At 44.7% G+C, this 19,789-nt stretch overlaps 1 long non-coding RNA gene across 1 annotated transcript in view; it reads right to left on the reverse strand.

The window, feature by feature from the left end:
* LOC138581424 (uncharacterized) overlaps positions 1–17,285 on the reverse strand; it is a 106,321-nt gene extending 89,036 nt beyond the window's left edge. The window contains exon 1 of the long non-coding RNA XR_011304548.1: positions 17,174–17,285. This is a non-coding gene — a long non-coding RNA (uncharacterized lncRNA). The remainder of the gene's footprint in view (positions 1–17,173) is intronic.
* Positions 17,286–19,789: the final 2,504 nt, after the last annotated feature.

Here is a 19,789-nt window from a genome sequence, read left to right on the forward strand (position 1 = left end):
TAAATATCCCTTGCATTGATGAAAAAAGGAATAATAATCGATGAAGATGAGGAATATACCACTAAACGCCTGCAAAGCATGGCAATATGGCTCAGGACAATGCAATCCAAGAACCTTTTTCTTCTGAATGGCCAAACGAAAGGAGATCAACTACCAAAAGCAACATGGTCAAACCACGCCCATTTGTCATACCTGGACTATATATTTGTCTCGTTAGACATACTAGGAGATATAAACAAGCTGGAGATGACTAACAAAGAAACCAGTGACCATGCTCTCCTGAAGATAACATGCAACAGACAATATTACAGCAAAGAGAAGTGATGGGGATGGAGGGTAGAGGCAAATAACACATAAACCTGTTTAAGACTACAACCTCAAGCAATGGGAAGAAAAGGCTGACATAAATGATGAAAAGAAACTGCTTAATAAAGATCTAAGAGCGATAAAGAAACTGGAAAGTAAATCTCGCTTTACATTCTTGAAGAAGCGAAAAACAAGATATAGAAACTGGCTTCGAGGTTGCCATGCAACACTAACTCAAAATGATGCAGAAGCCATGCTAAAAGCGTTGGCTAAGAAGAACTCCAGACAGATATGGCAATGGCTAAACAATCCTACCGCTACCAACCGAGCTCCTCTGATCAACGTGGTGACAGAGGCGGCCTGGTGTAACTTCTATGAATATCTATTTGGGTTGGGATCTAGTATGCCTAAAGAACTGAAGAACGAGGTGAACTAGCCTTGGACAATCTGGATTGACAGACTTGATCTACAGATCCTCATAAAAAAATGTAACACATCGAATGCACCCGGCCCAGATGGCTTAACAAATTTGATGATAAAAAAAACCATAGAGAGGTATGGATCCCATTTATCTTTGACCTATTTACCCAGGTTCAAAGAAATCAGAGACCATCCCTGATTCATGGAGAAAAGCCATTATTTTGCTTATCTTGAAGAAAGGAGATACGATGAATCCTGCAAACTACCGTCCGATAGCTCTTCTTGATGTTTTGGATAATCTCTTTGCTACTAAAACCACTGAGAAAGTGGATAAAGGATACCAATGGCTTTGACCCACGCAGATCAGGATGTGTCCATGGAGTAGGGACGGAACTAAATCTTTTTACAATAAACCTTTTAAAGGCTGATGCACTGACAATGCACTATAAACTATACATCGCCTTCATCGACCTAAAGAAGGCATTTGACATGGTCGACAGGTCTCTATTATGGGCAAAAATGGAGGTGGGGAAATGCCCTGATGAAATATTGTGCTCTATGAAGGACATTTACTTCTCTAACAGAGTCCAAATGAGATTGAACGATCAGAGTACCCTTACTAAAGAAATCCACACTCATCGAGGTTTAAAGCAGGGATGCCACTTGTCACCCACCCTATTCAATTTCTTCTTGGCAGACCTGAAAAATAGTGGAAATCAAATGAACACCTTTCCAACGCCTATCAATGGCCAAGCAGTACCGTGTATCGTATATGCAGATGATGTAGTCCTTATGGACCAAACGCCCAGAGGACTTCAAAGAGTCCTTACTGACATCCACAAGTACATGCAAAACAACGGTTTGGAGATAAATGTGGCAAAAACGAACATCCTAGTCTTCTTGTCTGGTCAGGGCGAAAAGAAAGCCAGCTTTAAATGGTACCTGGGGAATGAGATACACTCCCAGGTATCCTCAGTAGTATGCCTCGTTATATGTATTAACTCCAGCTGGATTGATATGCCCCACCACCTGGAACTAAGGACAAACATAAAAGCCCTAATGGACCAGGGCCTCTGGATCTACAAAATAATATTGTAGATTTTCCATCCTCCCGATCCTGGCCTTTTACAAATTGAAGGTCATGGCCTGCTTGACCTATGGAGCGGACGCTTGTACATTCACCCTGTGGAAGATCTGGGACATCCTTGAAGCCTTTTTCTGCAGGAAAATATTGAGACTCCCTCAGAATGTCACGATAGCAATGGTCCAATTGTGCTAGGGCTGACATCCATATAAGCCCTCACGGTTTGGAAAACATGATTCCTTTTCAGGAAATGCATACTGGTCCCCAAATCTGAGTTTTATTCTATCTTCATACAAGATAAGAAGTGGAGGAACAATAATCTCCTTGACTTATGAGGGACCCTGCGACTAAACCCAGAAAGTGAAGAAACATTTGAAGGAAGATGACTGGATCAAACCACAGATGGTAATGTGGTCCTATCAGCCACTGAGCCAAATGATGAATGAAACAAAACCATACGACACAATCCCAGAGTACCTAAGATGTTTCCCTCCGAATGGTACCGATCCCAGTTTTTGAGATTCCGTCCTAACGTCTTGCAGACAAGACAAATCTTATGGACAAGTCCCTGATTCAAAAGGCAGAGTCTGTAAACGGGAGGAAAATAGATAGTGAAACACTTACACACATTGTCCTGTTCTGTACAGGACTCATAGAGATCCGCACGAGATACATTGGAGACTTGATTGAAGCTAGATGTTTGAAAGATGCTGAAACCATCTGCACCTGGATCATTTTGGGCGATTCACGACCCTTGATCATTGCGGTCATAGAAGAAATCATCAAGAAATCATGAATGGAATTGTGGATGCATTACCCACTTTGAACTCTTTCCTCCTCCCACTGACGGGATAACTAATGAATTACGAGTGTAAATATGACTTATGAATGTAAATAATGATACTTAATGGACTTGATGCACATTTTTTCTCCACCGTTTTGAAAACTGATGTCTTCCTTTCTTCTCCCTCTGTTTCTTCTCTTCTTCTTGGGGGAAAAATACGTTTTAAATTTTGGATGGAAAGATAAAAGGTTATTTTATTGAACCACAAATCTTTAATAAAAAAAGAATTTAAAAAAAGTTATTTGTTTAAAGTAGAGGAGCACCGCTCCCGCCCACTTCGACCACTGTTTTTAGGTATTATAAGATGCTGCCCACACAGAGGGCACATGTTATAATTGGAAACCTAAGCCTAGCGTAGGGTTAGGGGCGAGTCTCTCCTGCGATGCACGCGGCATCTCTCAGCAGTGACTTATATTCATTCATAGTTTCTGCCAGGAGCTGATAGGGTGGATGGCTAATGCATCCCCGTAAAACTCTGGCCTGATATTAATGAAGTTCAGCCTGTGGTCAGCCTTGCTGTTCACCAGTGGCCGCAGAGTACTTTGCACCAACCTCTGTCAAAGTTGGGACGTGGTCAGTATGGGCTCAGGTTGCTTCTTTGGGGTATGCGGGATAAGATGTCTCTGGCTTGAATCTACAGAGGAATATGAGCTTCTCAGTTCTCAACAGCATTAAGAAAATTGCAACGAATGTCCACAGAAGAGACCCAGCTATAAAGCAAATAGGCTATTTATTACAACTGTACCATGCTAGAATGCCAGCTAAGGAACTCTTTGGGCATGTAAGCAAACACCCCTTCAAAGTAGTAAATAAAGATCAAAATGAAGCATTTTAAAGAAGCTGTGCAGTTCGAAATAGTTGTGTATTGTATGCAGTATGGGAAAGTAGGCGGGGTCTTTCTGATTGTATCGAAGGGAAGTTATTCTTAACCAATGCGGGAGGAGAGGCATGAGAAAGGCATTTCCACTCAGTGTCGCCCCCTCCCCTCAGTGGCAGGCAGCACAGTCCACCGTTCGCTTTATTTGCAGAGGCGACTGCGCCGTCTCTCTTTGTTATGCTAACAGTGTAGACATGCTGGCTGACAAGAAAGGGGTACTCTACTCTCAGTCAACTTCTTTTACTTGTGAAGGGGAAAGGTGGGCCATGCAGTAGTCTTTGGCTGTGCCGGCCGGCATGTGTGTGTGTATGTGTGAGCACATGTTACTGTTTTTGTTTTTATGATTGTGTGCATTGAAGGAGTTGTTTTAATATTGTCTGAATGTGTAGGTGAAAGTGTTGTATGTGAGTGTGTGCCAATCCCCACATCTAAATTTAGTGCCCCCCTCCCACATTGGAGGTGCCTTCTTACTGTGGCATGGCATTTTTTACTTGGCATCAAGGGACATGCAAACATGATCAGTGTTATTACATTGCTACACTGGCCTACATTAGTAGTGCCCTTCTCCATATACTTTCTTAAGGAAGCATGGCATTTTTTACTTGACATCAAGAGTAATGCAAATATTGTAAGTGTTATTACATGGCTAGACTGGCCAACATTCAATGTATTCAAAATGTGCCCATTACCCGCAGTGAAGGGGTGGTGTGAAACTGCCCTTTCCCTCTTTCTTTTGCCAAGCATGTGCATTATGCAATCTGGCATGGGCTCACAGGAGAGAGGTGCCCAAAATGGTGCCCTGCTTGCCTCACAAGACACTTTCCTTGCATATCTGGCAGGTGGCAAGATGTAAAATAACTCTACCTTCCTGATTTTATGAAAGGGCTGAGGCAGGACCTTACCTCTGCTCCTTCTTCTACTTGGTGTATTCTGCAGTGGATGCTGTGCGGGTGGTGAGGGGATGGTGATGTTAATGTGAATGACTGGAAGGTTTTACAACCTGAAGCATGTGTATTTCTGGACTGTTTTGGGTAAATACTGTCCACTGGCACATGAGAAATGTCTGAAGGATGCTGTCTGTGTACAATGCATGAACTGGACAATTGCATGGATATGTCAATGTCTGTACCCTCTTCTTTGATCCGACTTCTCTTGATGTATGCAGTATCATCAAAGAAGAGGTTGCTGAGTGTTGATCTTGAATCAGGGGATGGAGCATAATCGTAGTCATATTTTTCATTGTCATCTGCTTCCAAGGAAATCAGACGTGGGGAATTCTCAGGAATCACCTCTTCTTCCTAATCCGGTTGCAGAGCTGATGTCATATCTTTTCCCTCTTGTGCCTCGGATGGTGGTGGCTCAACTGCCTCCTCCTCCTTGCACTCCATTCTTTGTCACCTGATGCATGTTCAAAGGCACCGCATCCACAATTAAATGTTGTCACAATGCACCTGATTCTTTTTGGGACAAATGCCCCTGTTTTGAGGATACTGATTTGCTGGCATGACTATCACAGAGATCCACAAATTATCTGGACTTCTCCAATGCAAACAGGTGCTGCTGTAGCAGGTCAAAATACCCAGCGGACACATTCCTTACCAACCCTTGCCCTCTTCCCTACAATATGTGGGTGCTACAGTAGATTCAGGCTTGTTAATGTAATTCACCACTTCCCTTGAATAAAGATACATGGGGTTTTCAGTTATGTGGCCTTGTTCCACGCTAAGTAAATGCACTTGGGGCTCTGAGTGTTTTGGCCTTCTCCAATACCTAGTTAATTCACATGGGCTTCTCAGTGATATGGCCTTCTCCTCCAACTACTAAATGTACATGGGGTACTCAGTGCTTGGTCCTTCTATGCCTAGTAAATGCACATGAGGGTCTCAGTGCTATGGCCTTCTCCACCACATAGCAACTTCACGTGGGGTTCTAAGTGCTATGGTCTTCTCCTGCGCCTACTGAATGCACACAGGGTTCTGAGGGCTTTGTCCTTCTCCTATGCCTATTAAATGCATGTGGGGATCTCAGTGTTGTGGATTTCTCTTCTGTCTATTAAGTGCATGAGGCCTTCCCTGTGATTTGGCATTCACCTATGCTACTACATGCATGTGGGATTCTCAGTGCTTTGGCCTTCTCCTATCCTATATTAAATGTATGTGGGTTCTCAGTGCTTGGGCATTCTCCTACACCAAGTGATTGTACCTGGGGTCCTCAGTGCTATGGCCTTCTCCTCCACCTAAGTGCACATGGGGTTCCCAGTGCGTTGCTCTTCACCTATGCTACTACATGCATGTGGGAATCTCAGTGCTTTGGCCTTCTTCTATCCTATAATAAATGCATGTGGGTTCTCAGTGATTGGGCATTCTCCTACACCAAGTGATTGTACCTGGGGTCCTCAGTGCTATAGCCTTCTCCTCCACCTAAGTGCACATGGGGTTCGCAGTGCGTTGCTCTTCACCTCTGCTAGTAAATGCATGTGGGATTCTCAGTGCTTTGGCCTTCTCCTATCCTATATTAAATGCATGTGGGTTCTCAGTGCTTGGGCATTCTCCTACACCAAGTGATTGTACCTGGGCTCCTCAGTGCTATGGCCTTCTCCTCCACCTAAGTGCACATGGGGTTCCCAGTGCGTTGCTCTTCACCTATGCTTCTACATGCATGTGGGATTCTCAGTGCTTTGGCCTTCTCCTATCCTATATTAAATGTATGTGGGTTCTCAGTGCTTGGGCATTCTCCTACACCAAGTGATTGTACCTGGGGTCCTCAGTGCTATGGCCTTCTCCTCCACCTAAGTGCACATGGGGTTCCCAGTGCGTTGCTCTTCACCTATGCTACTACATGCATGTGGGAATCTCAGTGCTTTGGCCTTCTTCTATCCTATATTAAATGCATGTGGGTTCTCAGTGATTGGGCATTCTCCTACACCAAGTGATTGTACCTGGGGTCCTCAGTGCTATAGCCTTCTCCTCCACCTAAGTGCACATGGGGTTCGCAGTGCGTTGCTCTTCACCTCTGCTAGTAAATGCATGTAGGATTCTCTGTGCTTTGGCCTTCTCCTATGCTATTAAATGCATGTGGGTTCTCAGTGCTTGGGCATTCTCCTGCACCCAGTGATTGTACCTGGGGTCCTCAGTGCTATGGCCTTCTCCTCCACCTAAGTGCACATGGGGTTTCCAGTGCGTTGCTCTTCACCTATGCTACTACATGCATGTGGGATTCTCAGTGCTTTGGCCTTCTCCTATCCTATATTAAATGCATGTGGGTTCTCAGTGCTTGGGCATTCTCCTACACCAAGTGATTGTACCTGGGGTCCTCAGTGCTATGGCCTTCTCCTCCACCTAAGTGCACATGGGGTTCCCAGTGCGTTGCTCTTCACCTATGCTTCTACATGCATGTGGGATTCTCTGTGCTTTGGCCTTCTCCTATGCTATTAAATGCATGTGGGTTCTCAGTGCTTGGGCATTCTCCTGCACCCAGTGATTGTACCTGGGGTCCTCAGTGCTATGGCCTTCTCCTCCACCTAAGTGCACATGGGGTTCCCAGTGCGTTGCTCTTCACCTATGCTATTAAATGCATGTGGGATTCTCAGTGCTTTGGCCTTCTCCTATGCTATTAAATGCATGTGGGATCTCCTATGCTATTAAATGCATGTGGGATTCTCAGTGCTTTGGCCTTCTCCTACACCTAGTGAATGCATGTGGGGTTCTTAGTGCTATGGCAATCTCCTCTACCTAAGTGCACATGGGGTTCCCAGTGCTTTGGTCTTCTCCTAGGATTGGTAAATGCACCTGTCAAGTTCTTGGAGCTTTGGTCTCCTACAGGATGCATGTACTACCCCTGCACCAACAATTCACACCCCAACCATGTCTGTCACAATTCACACCCCAACCATGTCTGTCACAAATCATGTCTGTCATATAACCCAAATTATTCCAAACTAACTCTGTTTTAGCAAATGGTCTCCCACCTTTGGCTCTCCAGATATTATGGACTACAACACTCACTAATCCGGCCAGCATAGTCAATGCTTAGGGATCATTGAAATTGTAGTTCAAAACATCTGGAGAGCCAAAGGTTGCAGAACCCTGATCTAGGCCCTAATATCAATTTAAGTTTACTGTAACCTGACTAGCATACACATCCCTTCCGCAACAAGCCTGAGCAGCTCTTGCCTCTTCATATGCCACCCTTTGACTGTCCCAAGTTTCTACTCGCCAATTTTTATCTAGACACAACGTCGAACCTCTTATCTCAAACCTTGGACAAACCCCGTAAAATTCGACTCGGTTGAACCCCTGGAAATTCTACAGGTTCGCGTTTTGCTAAAACCATCCGGCTATGCTTACTTCAATGTTGCTTCAGGCTCACTCTCTATTCTCCATCACTCAAACTAATTTGGGTGAAATATTAAACAACCTCCAAGGAGATAAACAATCAGCAGCTACTCACCTTGGGGCAAATGCAGTTGCCCCCTGAGGATCCTCTGCCCCTCAGCACCGAAAGCTGCTTAAGCCACAGGATTACATGTAGCATAGTACCCAAAACCAAAACTACAGAAAAGCTGGGGATCCACACTCACTGTTCCAGTCCAAACCCCAAAACGGAAATACCTACACTGCAATTTGTTGCTTGAAATCAGGCAGCAGGAAACTCCCTCTTGGACAAAAGGAGGAAGGAAAGTTTGAATAATCGAAGGCTTTCCTTCTAGGGGTACTTGCAGTGATCAGTGAAAGTGATGTGTCTGGGTTCAATTTGGTTCAAATTAGGTTTTGACTCCTTCGGGAATTGAGGGATAAGCCCTGCCATGGCAGATGCTGCCAGTCAGAATAGTGAGAGTTATTATGCCCATGGTGGACCAATGGCATGGCCTGCCCCTAATCCGAATCTCAAACTCTGCCTTGGCATAGACCGGGGGGAGGGTGCATGGTGCAAGGCCACTTAAATCCCTGTCTTCCATGCAGTTTTTTTTCTTCATTTTCTAGGAACTTCATTGAGAATTCAGGAACATGCCAAATGCTTTGTGAGCTACCAAACTCCTTCCAAAATAACCTTAATGCAGAGCAACACTTTTAAACACCGGTCCGCTGAGACTGTGGCTCAAGTTCATAAAAGATGTGGCATCTCATCAAACACCCCTTGTCAAGCTTGCTGTGGATCCCTCCCCTCTAAACGCAAGCAGGGTATGCCCCATAGGGTGACTGGTTGCGTTGTGATCTGCTTGCCTCCAGGGCACCTGTAGACGTGAAGTACACGTTTGGTACAGACACAGGACAGCCTCTCTGGTCGGTTAGTTGACACACTAATGTGTGAATGCCCTGGGCTGGATACCAGCACACTGACATCTCCCGCTGCATTCCAGACTTCAGACAGGTGCATTCATAGAGCACAACCCAGCCGAACACAGCATATTGTTGACAGTATTGACGATTGTCACAGCTCCTTAAATTGGACTGAGCAGGTCTAACCAGTCTATAGATTTCTGATAATTGTACATTTCGTTCAGCAGAAGAAGAGTTTAAGTAAGACAGGCGCCTCATATAGTTGGCCCGGCTTTGCTTGAGTGTGCTCAGTAGCTTAAGCCACAGCCCAGTAATAAAACACTCTCCTCAACCTTCAACATTTTGGAGAATGGCTTTTATTTCTCCAAAAGGTTCACGATCCTTTGCAGCACCTATCTACACCTTTATTTCTGGTGACAGTATAATACTATACCAAATAATACTACACTCACTAAGGCTCATTTTAACCATACTACTGATGTTATGCTAGTTCAGCAGGTATTTGTAAAGCACTAAACTGCCCTGAGTGTATCACTGAGAGACCATCTTGTAGTGCAGTGCTTCACCTGACTGGTTTCTGTATAGCTTTAGGCCAGCTCGTTCATTACGTTCAGTAGACAATTGTCTTTCTTTAATTTTGTCCCTCCAGCACTACGGCAGCACTACGGAGCATGTAAAGATATATAGTTTAATTTTTACTTTTTGAAACTGCATATCTTGAGTTTGCCTGATCCAGTTTTCAAAATGGTTTGGACATGCACGGAGTTTGGGGTAAGCGCAGAGGTGGATTTTGCAAGCTTCCAAGAAGGAAATGTTGACGCCTCTCCCCCTGCTGATCCTCTGCCCTGTCTATCTCACCTCAAAGACCTCAACTGCCAGGGCTGCACACCGCCCACCCCCCCCTGCCCCCCAACCCTGGGGTCTCAACTGTCTTTTTAACACCTCTTTCAGCATCCATTTACAACTCAAAGCGACCAGGGATGGGAACAGGCACTTGAAGTGGAATTGTTGAGTGGCTAAAATGATGGGGCGCATGGACTGCAGCAATAACAATGTCAGCGTGACTCTGTAGGAGGTTTGTGTAGGTTTACATTACTTTACACTACACGTTGGAAATAGTAGTCTTAGATTCAGGATGGGTAAAATAAAGCAGCATTCATACTTTCTTTGCGCAATATGTTCTCAAACAATGTGTATTATATATGTATGTGGCTGGTGTGCTTTTAAAGTCATCTCCATAAAACAGAGTCTTCAACCAGACAATTATGTGTACATCTTAAGCTGGAAATATATGTGGTCAAAAACCTACATTTCAGACGATGCTCAAGTGTTTGATGCTGGGCACATCATTTAATCTCACTGTAAGTATGAGTCAAAATTGGGAGTTTATGGAAGTCTTTCAGTTTGAAGTGTATTATATTCCCCCCAAAAAACTCACTCATGTGTGATGATAAGATCAACACAAGGTCCAGCCCTGCCCCCACCTGTTCATAGAAGTGAACGAAAGTACAAGCTGAGAAGTGATTTGTAAATATTAGAGGTAATGCAGCCATCATAAGGAATAGGGTGAGAAGTGAGAAGTAGGGTGCACTCAAATGTTTAGGGAAAGGTTGCAGAATACAAAGATAGCGTTAAAGAAGTAGCATGGAGATGGACGTGGCTAGGGATAGGTTGTCGAATACCTGGGCAGGGAATGATGTATGGCGGCATGCAACAAAGAATATTAACGTGGCAGAGAATTAACTACAGTACCACCATTTTGTAGACAGAAATTTGAAATGCCTTTATTCTGAAATACTGAATCCTGACATCAAAACTGCTTTGCACACAATCCCAAGCCCCACGATGTTCAGACAGACCCTCAGGCATCAAGGTCAGTAAGGAAGGGGGCCCTGACGGGGATTCGAAAACACACCAGATAACATTCTTCATAGGCACACAGCATGCAACTAAAGTTGACTGGTTTCAGTTGGTAGCAGTGAGAAAAAACAGACAGCCTTGATCTCCAGGTGCGAATAGCCACCATGCCAAATGACCTCCTAATGAAAAAACTCACATTGCAGCACACATGGCATAGGATAGCAGAAAACCTAAATAAATAGAAGAAAATTAGCTCTGAACAGTGGTCTTCTACCACGTGCTCGGAACAGAGATAATTTATTCCAGGCCTAACTAGATGGTGCACCTGATACTCCTGTTGTGCATCCATACTCCAACGACATGTCAAGCTCACAAACACAGTGGCAGATAAGGCCTCAAACCTGGGAACGAGAAGGGAGTACCTTCTTCAAACTGAATCATAATGGTCCTTTCATCTCCCCTTCCTCATCACGCACCCTGGCATCACATGAATGTGCCTAAGGTGGGATGAACAAACTATCAACCAATTAGAATGTTGTCTGCCACATTGGCTAATGTAGAACATTCTCAATCAATTATTTGTTAGAACGAAGTGTAACATTTTAGTAGGACGAACGTAGGAGGAGCCACCAGTTAAGGAATACCTAAAAGTAGTAGCCCTCGCATATAGAATGTATATGTGGTATACCTTATTAACCAATATGACAAGTAAATAGAAGTGTTTTCTTATCACTAACCATGACATCATTTGTGATGCATATTTGATTTAAAAGCTTGTGTTTTACATTGTACTGTTGAGAGAATGCTGTGTTGCATGCACTCCCGGTCGTTTATATTCGAATAAAGATGGATTTTTTCTTGCACTTGGTGTTACTCAATTCATTTTGTTATCGATCACCTATTATCGATTATCATTGACAGGGCCAACCTTAACACATGGTTTACTAGTGTTGACCCATATAGAACAACAGCAGCCATACATATTCAACAAACAAAAAAAACATGGATTGTTTTCAGGTGTGTGGGTCACACTGTGGATCTTGGTTACATTTCCAGTTGCTGTTGCTTTGTAATCCTGGCTCTCTCCTGTATACTTTCTCACCCTGTGCTAAGTCAGACTCAGGAGGCGGACAAGAGATCATTTCACATGTCAAACTTTATTCTGAACAGAAAGTAAGGCCTATTGTATCCCTACCTCTAAGGAGATGTTTACCCTACTCTATAAAGAAAATAATAAAAGGCACTCGTCAGTATGTCTGGTTAACACAAAACGGTCCTCTGTCCAAAGCTTAATCTACAGTGAATCCTGTCCCTACCACTAACAAAAAGATAAGACAAACTCAAACAAACCAGATCTGGTCAGACCCCCACACAAATGCCACTTTGGTTTCTCCCAGGCCACTTGCCCAGTGATGTAACTAAAAGTTCAGGTTTGCCTGATGTCTGTTTATTCTACCTCTTCTTTTTGCATTACAGTCTCTGTCTTTTTGGGTTGGCATGTACTACTCAGTCCTGACATATCGTGTCTCTCAATCTTCCTTGGGGTATTTCTTCCTTCTACCCGTCTGGCAGGTTTGTTACTCTACCATGCATTGGGGTCCTGCTCATCCCCCGCACTGCCTTGGTACTCAGCTTCTCACACCTCGTCATGGGATCTTCTGTCTCTCAGCCCACCTTAGGGTCTCCTACCTCTCACCTCGCCTTGGGATATCTTGTCTCTCACCCCATCATGGGGTATCTTATTTCTTGTCCCATCTTGGGTTATTGGATTTCTCACCCCTTCTTGGGTTATGCAGTGTTTCACCCCTTCCTGGGTTATCATGTTTCTCACCCCTTCTGGAGTTATCTAGTTTCTCAACCCTACTCTGAGTATTTGGTTTCTAACACTTCCTGGGGTATCTGGTTTCTTGCCCCATCTTTGGCTATGGCCAGGCCTCTCTGCCCCTCCTCCCAGTTCCCTGGATGCACTGTATCCCTTCTTTGCTCTGCCTGTGTTCCTTATGGGAGGTGGTCTCCTCTGGTGCGGCACTGCAACTCTGGTGTTCCTCTGATCTTCCTCATCAGTTTGCTTGCATTGGTTCTTCCCGTTGGCGATCAGCAGGATGTCAACATCAATTCCAGCAGGTTCCAGTCAACCGTCTTTTTGATGGTTGCCTCTCTTTTAAATTCGGTGAGGGTGAGCTCCTCTGGCTCCCAGCTGTGCAGAAGGCAGCAACGCTCTGCAAGTTTTCTGCTCCTCCCTCTCCATGCTGTCTGTGTGGTGCTGCTTTCTGGTTCCAGCTCAAAGGGGGATGTTCCCTACTCTGCCTTACTCTGCAGGCTTTTGTAGCAGGAGGATGGTACCATGCACCTTATTGGTAGACAGGTGTAGGTGGGCACATAATACACTTTCTATATACCTTCACCAAATACTTGAACCTCCTCTTATCTGTCTCCAACCCCACTTACCTGGGTTCAAGATCACCCTGGTGAGCTCCTCTGTGGCGTGGAGAAGGGACAGAAAGGCAAAGGTTAGGGCAGGATGGATTCCTCCCAAATGACCGTAAGGATAAAAACACTAGGTTAGAATAACTGGCTCACAAAAGGAAAGGCAGACAAAGAAATGCTGGTGTACGGTTCTTTTAGTTGTTCTTAGTTTCACTTGTCCTTTCTTCTGGTACACCAGCAGGCTTTTTTATGAGTTTTGTAAAAAAAATTAAAAGTGGGGAAACATAAGGCACTATATTAAACTAATATAGGACCAAAGCAACTGCGTAACTAATATCCAACATGTAAAAAAGAGTCCCTTGTAACATTTTTAAAAACAGTTCATTAAAAATATAAACAGCCCTAAAAGCACTGAAAAAAAAAGAAAACTCTATATATTGTCATTACTTGGGAGACAATCTGGCCAGGGCTGTCTCAATGGTCTTGCTGTGCTTGATGTTCTTCTATAGGAATGATGGCTCTATGGTCTTCTCTGTGGTGTTGGCAACTGTTCTTTGAATGGGCAGCCAGCAGCAGCAGTGTTTTGGGGGCCCAAAGTCTTTGCTTTGGCTACTTATGTAAGTAGCAGCCGAGCAATCAGATGCAGCGTAGGGGGGCTCCACACAACTCTCCTAAACCCGGGCTGCGTCTGCCAGGTGCAACCTGGGGAGTCCTCGTGGGCCGCCCCCTTTGATTTGTCTACATAGCCCAGGAGGACTGTAATATTCGGCGCACCCAGCGGAGGGCAGTTCTGCCGGTATTTCTGATGTGCCTGGGGCCCGGCGGTATCAGCAGGCCACCTGGGGGGATAAGGGGCATGGCGATGAGGATTTCAGGTGCCCCTGCTGGTCAGAGCAACTGTTTTTTCTTTTTTTGGAGTAAAGGAACCCTTGCCTGGCCATCCACGAGGGACATTTACTCTAATATTTTTCTTTTTCCAATCAAATGGATCTCTGCATGGCTTGACATCAGGGATCCTTTTCTTCTTTTTCTCTTTTTTTATATCCCTGAAAGGGGGTTCCACTTGTGTGTGTGTCTCTCTCTCTTCCCCTATCTCTCTCTCTCTCTCTCTCTCTCTCTCTCTTTCTCTCTCTCTCTCTCTCTCTTTCTCTCTCTCTCTCTCTTTCTCTCTCTCTCAGTCTCACAGGACCTTTGTGTTCCTCCCTGTAAAGAGACGAGACAATCCATTGGTCCTGCGCTTCATTCAAGGATGGCAACAGTAAAGGGTCAGAATCCATAGCAGCCACTTCTCTAGGGATATTCACACAGTTATCTTTTCCAATCCCTGTATAACCAACAAAGATAATATCTTCAGAAGACAAGGCAGGGTAACACATACCCCTGTGCAGGGATTTTCTGTCCTCCAAGGTGGGGCCACCCCAAACGGGATCCCTCTTTCCCTGCCCCTAGGGCATGACAAGCTTAGCAGGCTCACCGCCAGGGACAATGCAACTGGGGCCAAGCGATGTGAACCCGGCACAAAAGGCACCCATAGGCTCAGCACGGTCAGCTCACAAATGGCATATAGTGAAGGCTTCACAAATTTGGCATTCACTGCCTTTGGTCAGTTTGCCACCCGGGACCGCTATTTCTAGATGCAAGAACCCACATTGTGAAGCCTTCACTACATGCCTATATTGGTGAACTGATCGTGCCGCATCTATGGGCGCCTGCTCTGCCGCGTTCACATCGCTTGGTCCCCATTGCATTGTCCCTTGGGTGATTTCTTGGACTCCAGTCTATACTGCTTGATTTACATCTCGGCTTTCTCAATTTGAATGAAACCACCTGTCCCTTTTGAATAGTGTGGCCTGCAGTGATTTGATGTATTGTTCCCTTAATGATGACGTGCAATAATTAATTCTGACGTCGAAAACCGGATGGGTGTGTTGCCAGTAGCCTGAAAATGGAATTAAGAGCTCATTTACCATCTCTTCCCTTCGCTACTGTTTTATTGCATTGATGATTTCTATTTATTTTTCTTTGTGTGAATTTTGTGCAGAATTGTATGCACCTCTGTAGGTTTTAATGAGTTTGGATGTAGGTAGTGATGCATGTGGAATGATGGAGTATGATATTTGATGTGGTTGTTGGTGGCTTGTGCATGATCGTTGCATGTTTAATTTATATTTTTTCTGATGACTTGTTTTGGAATTCATGAACTGATTAAATTTGTAATGAAAAATTAAATTGTTGCTTGATATTGCTGTTACAGGTTATCTTTTCTGTTTTTCTAGTATTGGTTCCCCTTATCGTTTGACAGTGAGAGCAGCAGCTACAGGATCACAGGATGATGGTAAGGATCTGGACATAAGACTGCGAGCGGAGCTGCAGATTGCAAAATGGCACTCCTAAGTGGGGATCTATCCTACCTTCCACACTTAAATGGACGCTCCAGGGCAGGATGGCCCTAAGCAGGTTTCCTGATAAAGCTTGCCCACGATCGTGTGATCAGCCCATGGATTGGCCCTGTCTGGTTCTTGTAGAACTATTGCCATCTGCAGGCAGCCCCAGGCAGCTCGAATGAGTGCCTTTGGTCGTGCTGGGCTGAGCTCAGTGTTCCTCTCAGCCCAGTTAAAGCCTCTTCTGAGGATAGAAATACCATTTCAAGATGGTGGTTTTAGTATCAAGGGTCATATGATCAGCACGTAGCTCTACCCTGGTACTTGTAGGTCCTTTGTCCTCTGCAGGCAGCCTCAGGCAGCTGGAATGAGGGACTCTGGTGGTGGTGGGCTGAGCTCTGTGTTCCCCTCATTCCAGTTCAAGCCCCATTTTAAGATGATAGACCTTTCAAAGATGGCAGTTTTGTGGTCAGTGTCACATGATCAACCCATAGATCGACCCTGTTTTTTTCTTGGAAGTCTACTCCTCTATGCAGGCTGCCTCAGACAACAATGAGTGCCTCTGGTCGTATTGTGCCTAGCCCAGTGATCATTTCATCCCAGTTGCGTCCTCTTCTGAGGATGGAAAGTCCCCTCAAATATTGCAGTTTTGTGGTCAGAGGACACTTGGTCAACCCGCAGATTGACCATGGTTGGTACTTGTAGATCCATCGCCCCCTAAAGGCAGCCTCTGTCAGCGGGAATGAGTGCCTCTGGTGGTGGTGGACTCAGCTCAGTGTTCTTCTCAGCTCAGCTGAAGCCCCTTCTGAGGATATAAATACCATACAAAGATGGTGGTTTTGGTATCAGTGGTCACATGATCGGCCTGTAGATCCACCCAGGTTATTTCGTGTAGGTCCATTACCCTATGCAGGCAGGTTCAGGCAGCTGGAATGAGTGCTTCTGATTGTGTTGTGCTGAGTTCAGTGCTGCTCTCAGTGCAGTTGAAGCCTCCATACATACATACATTATTGGTTGCCACCCTATAGTTAAAGTAAAATATGTGAACCATTGTCCTTTTCCAATATTCTATTGCTAATAACTTTTAATCCGTTGGTGGAACTGGCTGAACGCTGCCAAAAATATTGCCTGATACACCCCTCACAATCCTCAAACTGGAACATTCAGGGCAAATTCATGAAAGAGTTCCAATGCTAACTGGTTTTGGACTGAGTCCCTTGACCTTCCCCTAGGGATGAAGGGGCATCCTTTAGACATGCACAGAGCAAACTTTGCTGGACAGATGTGTGCCATAAAAGAAGAAGCTATCATTTGTTGTCTCAGTGCAAGCTGTTCCCGTGATAATCCAGCGGCACAGAAAAAGAAAGAGTTCAAACTGATATTTGGGAAGTGGAGGTTTGAAATCAGGGAGGATCTGAGGAGGGTGAAAGGGGACCAAGGGGTGAGTTTGACACTTTGGGATGGGCTAACAAGGCCTTTTTTTAGTCAGATAATGTTTGCATTACTGCAGGATTCCAGGGGAAGAATGAGATTAATGCTGGAATTGAAATAGTCAGAGGAAGAAACAAGGGGATAACTATATTAATAGAGGGATACGGGGCACCTTTCCAGTAGGGGGAATTGGGTAGACTAAAAAAGGAGAAGTGCGAGGGTGACTGTGGAAGACATTTTAGTTTTAAGGCGTTTTCGACTTACCGTGGTAATGAGAAGGCGTTGTGTTTCTGCTGGAACCATTCTCACAGAGCAGTAATATCCTCATAGTGGTTTTAATGGTTAGGTTCCTGCTGGAAATTCTCTGGTGAAAAACATGCGGGAATGAAAGAGGAGGAAACAAAAAAAGGAAAAAGGCGTGAAACACTGGATAGTGCGTCATTGTGTTTTACTCTAATAGCTGGAAAGTGGCAACGTAATTGGTGCATTTGTTAAGTTACGTTAAATTAATTTGTACATTGCTTGTTCACCCCAAAGGAAATCTTGGCCAAAAGCCATGACCTGTGTGACATGGTTGTTTACTACTAAAGAGGAGAGGTGCCCAACCGAAGGCCATGGCCAGTGGTTCCTAGTCTTTCACCAATTGGTGCCAAGTGGTGAGTGGTTTTGGCCGAATGCCATCCCCATTGGGGCTTGGTCTGTCACCCTCATTGGTGCAAAGTGGCAGGGCTGAAGGCCATGGCCATTGGGCCATGGCCTAGTAGTCTTTCAGCATATTTAGTGCAATGTGACAAGTGGCCATGTTGAAGGCTGTGGCCAGTGGGCCATGTATTCCTAGAGGTGTGTCAAGAAGATATCGCATAACAAAACCCTTGAAATATACTGCAAAAAAGTCAGTTCAGAGACGGCTAAGGTGAAAGCATTTCTCGCAACAAAACCCATACACTTTGTGGGAGCTGAAGTTATGACAACGTTTACTCGAAATCCCTCCATTTGATCAGTCCAGTAGTACATATATGATATCACAGATGGCATTAGCAATGATATTATAAATTACATAATGGATGACACTGATGGGAGACTATGATGTAAGGTTAACATCACTTCCAACACCTACTATCACCTCAATTGTTCTTAACTATAGATACTTTAATTGAACTGATGCAAAGCGATGGTTCATTGCAACAAAACCCTTTACATTCTACAAGTGTTGGAAGTTGTGCTACCTTAACTAAGTCTCCTGTTGCGTATCCCATGAGCACACTGATGACATCATCAATGAACCCACTGGAAACTAGACAACACTGATATTAGCCATGGCCTGTTGCCACATTGCCTGGAGCATGGCCTTCGGTCATGCCACATGACTGGCCAAGCCACATAAAGTAGCCATTGCACCTGGCATGAGGCCAGGCCCTGTTGGCCACTCAACCCGCATATAGGTTCTGTGGGCCTGTAGACCTAGGCCCAGTAGCCACTTATCCGGATAAGGTATGAAATGTAAGGTTTGTAGTAAAGGGACCATGGGCCACTGGCCATAGCCTGTGGCCCTGACCAATGGCCACCATGTCGGGGTCATTGCCTTCAGCCATGCTTCAGGCACCACCATGCCACCCAAAGTAGCCACCTGTACTGATCTGAAGCCAGGACCAGTGGCCACTTCATCCCCTGTAAGGGGTCCTGAGGTTTATTACATTTCTGTTAGGATGCACTACACAGATGTCTATACAACATGTTTGCCATATGTCTCGAAATAGACCAAGAGAATTATTTTAATCTGATGGTAGTTTCCAATGATGTATGCAGTGATGTCATCTTGGATATCAGTAGTTTGCTCTAGGTTCCGGTGACACTAATGTCGATGTAACAAGTGACATAATCTGTGATGTCATCAGTGTACCCATGGGAAGAACAACACTAGTCTGTGAGTGCCAACTTTGAAGGGTTTCGGTGCATTAAATTATAACATTAAAGTCAATTCAACTAAGTTTTTTTCACAGGTTTTGTTGCACTGAGCTCTTTTAAGTTAATTCTCTCTTAACTAAAGATTTTTCACTGACTTTCAAGGGTTTTGTCATGCCATATCTATGCAATGCCATGCCATATGTGACAAGTGATACAATCTGTGATGTCATCAATGTGCCCAAGGGATGAGCAACACTATTCTCGGAGTGCCAAATTTGAAGGGTTTTGTTGCATTAAACTATCACATTAAAGTCAATTCAACTAAGGTTTTTTCACAGGTTTTGTTGCACTGAGCTCTTTCAAGTCCATTCTCTCTTAAGTAAAGATTTTTCACTGACTTTCAAGAGTTTTGCCATGCCATATCTCACGCCACATCTACTACTAAAGTTTTTTTCTTTTCATATCATCACAGATGTCATATTCAATTTTATCTGAGACATGCCTTTGCTGTGCACTTGGAACATGTCAAAGAACTTAGCCTAGTGAAGTGGGGTGAGTGTGCGTGTACTGGAGGCAGGTGGGCAGTGGGCTGGTGTTGAACAGGGAAGAAGTGTGAAGGGGTTGGGAGCCTAAGCAACGTCCACGACATGGAGCAGAAGAGAAGGAAGCAGAGTCATGTCAGGAGAATGAGTTAAGCGACGGTTGGGGTGGGAGTGGTTCGGAAAGATGAAAAATAACAAGGCCATTGTAATTGGAGGCATGTTGTAGAGGGTGAAGGGGGAAGACCCCCTTTAAAAAGGCAGGTCAGGGTAGGACTGGGCATTGAGGAAAGTGCTCTGATGTATTTAGTGCATGGGAAAGACTGGTGCAGTGCATACAATCGAAGTAAAGACGTGGAACTATTTTTTCTGTACATTTCTAAGCCATGTACCATGGCATTTTATCCCCCTTATGGGTCTGTGGTCCATACATGTA

This window comes from Ambystoma mexicanum, chromosome 1p (assembly GCF_040938575.1).
Source record: "Ambystoma mexicanum isolate Mex_15411 chromosome 1p, UKY_AmexF1_1, whole genome shotgun sequence".
Taxonomy (NCBI): Eukaryota; Metazoa; Chordata; class Amphibia; order Caudata; family Ambystomatidae; genus Ambystoma; species Ambystoma mexicanum.